This window comes from Galeopterus variegatus, unplaced genomic scaffold (genome assembly GCF_000696425.1).
Source record: "Galeopterus variegatus unplaced genomic scaffold, G_variegatus-3.0.2 Scaffold3265, whole genome shotgun sequence".
NCBI classification, from domain to species: Eukaryota; Metazoa; Chordata; class Mammalia; order Dermoptera; family Cynocephalidae; genus Galeopterus; species Galeopterus variegatus.
The window spans coordinates 281,692-284,426 of record NW_007729376.1 but is presented as its reverse complement, the minus strand read 5'-3'; positions in this window follow the sequence as shown (position 1 = coordinate 284,426).

Sequence of the window (2,735 nt, the reverse complement as noted above, 5' to 3'; positions counted from 1 at the left end):
TGTGAGCGCACCGGTCATCCCTATATAGGATCTGAACCTGCAGCGGGAGCACTGCTGCGCTTCCAGCGCCGAACTCTCCCCGCACTCTCCTGAGTGCGCCACGGGCTCGGCCCTAAAAATTATTATTGAAGAGAGCATGCCCAGGGTCCTCAGGCAGGAGCCAATGGCAGCCCCCTCAACTGGAAGCAGGCAAGGAGCACACCAAAAACACCCTTTCTATGTGGGTGGTCCACCACAGCTACTGCCACAGTCATGGCTGCTGCAAAAGTGGCAGATGCCACAGCAGGTAGCCTGCCAGACACTCAACTATATTGATATAAGGAGAGTCACCAGCAGAGACTGGAAAAAGAAGTGGTTGTTTCTCTCCTCAAAGCCTATTCCAGAGTAATAGAAGAAGCAACTGCTTTACCAGATGACCAGACATCAACACAGAGATAACAGAAATACAAATACTCAAGAAAATGCTACACCAACAAAACAATACAGCAATTCTCAAATATCAGACCCTATATAGCAGAAAACCCTTGATATGACTGAAAAGGAATTCTGAGCAACAATTTTAAGGAAACTCAGTGAGATATGAGAAGGCTCAGTTAGACAACATAATGAAATGAGAAAAAATATCCAGGATTTGAGGGAGGAATTTACAAAGAGATTAGTACCTTTAAAAAGAATGTAGCAGAACTCACGGAACTGAAAGATTCACTCAACAAAATAAAAAACACAACCAAGAGCTTAAGCAGCAGGCCAGAACAAGCAGAAGAAAGATTTTCTGATCTTGAAGATTGTCTTTTCAAAATAACCCAGGCGGACAAAAAAATGGAAAAACAAATTTTAAAAAATGAAGAAAATCTAAGAGAGCTGGCAGATAACCTTAAGTGCATAAACATTTGAATCATGGGTGTTTCAGAAGGGGAGGAGAAAGGAAAAGGCATTAAAAACCTGTTCAAAGAAATAACTGAAAATTTCCCAGGTATAGGGAGAGACACGGAATTTCAGATCAAGGGAGCTCAAAGGCCCCCCAACAGATTCAACCCAAAAATATCCTCTCCAAGACATGTTATATCCAACTGGCAAATCTCAAAACAAAGAGAGAATCTTAAAAAGAGCAAGAGAAAAGCTTCAAGTCACCTACAAGGGAGTGCCTATCAGTTTAACAGCAGGCTTCTCAATAGAACTCTACAGATCAGGAGAAAATTGGATGATATATTCATACTAAAGTAAAAAAACTAAAATACTAAAGAAAAAAAATACTAAAATACTAAAGGAAAAAATACTAAAGAAAAATATACTAAAGGAAAAAAACTGCCAGCCAAGAATACTACACGCAGCAAGGCATCCTTCAGAAATGAGAGAGAAATAGTGTATTTTCCAGACAAATAAAAACTGTGGGAGTTCACCACCACATGACCAGCCTTACAAGAAATCCTCAAGGAAGTCCTACATCTGGGATCTGAAAAATGATGATCACTACCACAAATATACAAGAAAGAACAAAACCCTCTGATAGAACAAAAATTCAAACGAGAAAGAGAAAGAAACTAAATTTTACCACCACAAAAAACCATAATGACAATATAATAATGCCCCTGCTTATTTCTGATCTTAGTAATTTCGATCTTCTCTCTTTATTCTTGGTCAGTCTAGATAAAGGTTTGCAAATTTTGTTGATCTTTTTAAAGAATCAACTTTTGTGTTCTGTTGATTTTCTCTGTTGTTTTTTAATTCCCTATTTCATACATTTCTATTGTAATCCCTGTTATTTCCTACTTATATTTGTTTTTGGTTTAGTTTGCTCTTTTTTTCCTCTTAAGGTCGAACTTTACATTATTGATTTGAGACTTTTCTTATTTTTAATATAGGTGTTTATAAGAATNTGTTGATCTTTTTAAAGAATCAACTTTTGTGTTCTGTTGATTTTCTCTGTTGTTTTTTAATTCCCTATTTCATACATTTCTATTGTAATCCCTGTTATTTCCTACTTATATTTGTTTTTGGTTTAGTTTGCTCTTTTCCTCTTAAGATCGAACTTTACATTATTGATTTGAGACTTTTCTTATTTTTAATATAGGTGTTTATAAGAATAAATCTTCCTCTGAGCACTGCATGGGTCCTGCATCCTATAAATTTTGATGTGTCGTGCTTTGATTTTTATCTCAAAGTTCCAATTTCCCTGTGATATTTCTTTTTACCCATTGTTTATGCAGGAGAGTGTTATTTAATTTCCACACATTTGTGAATTTTCTAAGTTTCCGTCTGTTATTGTGGTCACAGAACATATTTTCTATGATCTTAGTCTTTTTAAATGTATTAAGACTTGTTTTGTGTTCAAAAATAAAAAATTAGTTAATTAAAAAATTCTCATTTAATATAAAAAATCATGAAAGATCTAGAAGAAAACATGGACGAATGTATTTACAAGCTGAGAATGGAGAAGGCCTTTCTAAGCAAGACACTTGAGAGGCCGGCCCAGTGGCGCACTGCTACAGTGCGCCACTTAGGAAGCGCGGCGGCGCTCCCTCCGAGGGTTCGGATCCCACATACAGACTGGTTCCCGCTCACTGGCTGAGCGAGGTGCGGGTGCAGCGCCGAGTGTTGCGATCCCGTTGCGATCCCGTTGCGATCCCGTTGCCGGTCCCGGTCCGGTACGGGTGCGACACTGAGGGGTGCGATCCGTTGCCGGACATGAAAAAAAAAAGACAAAAAAAAAAAAAAAAAAAAAAAAAAAAAACTTG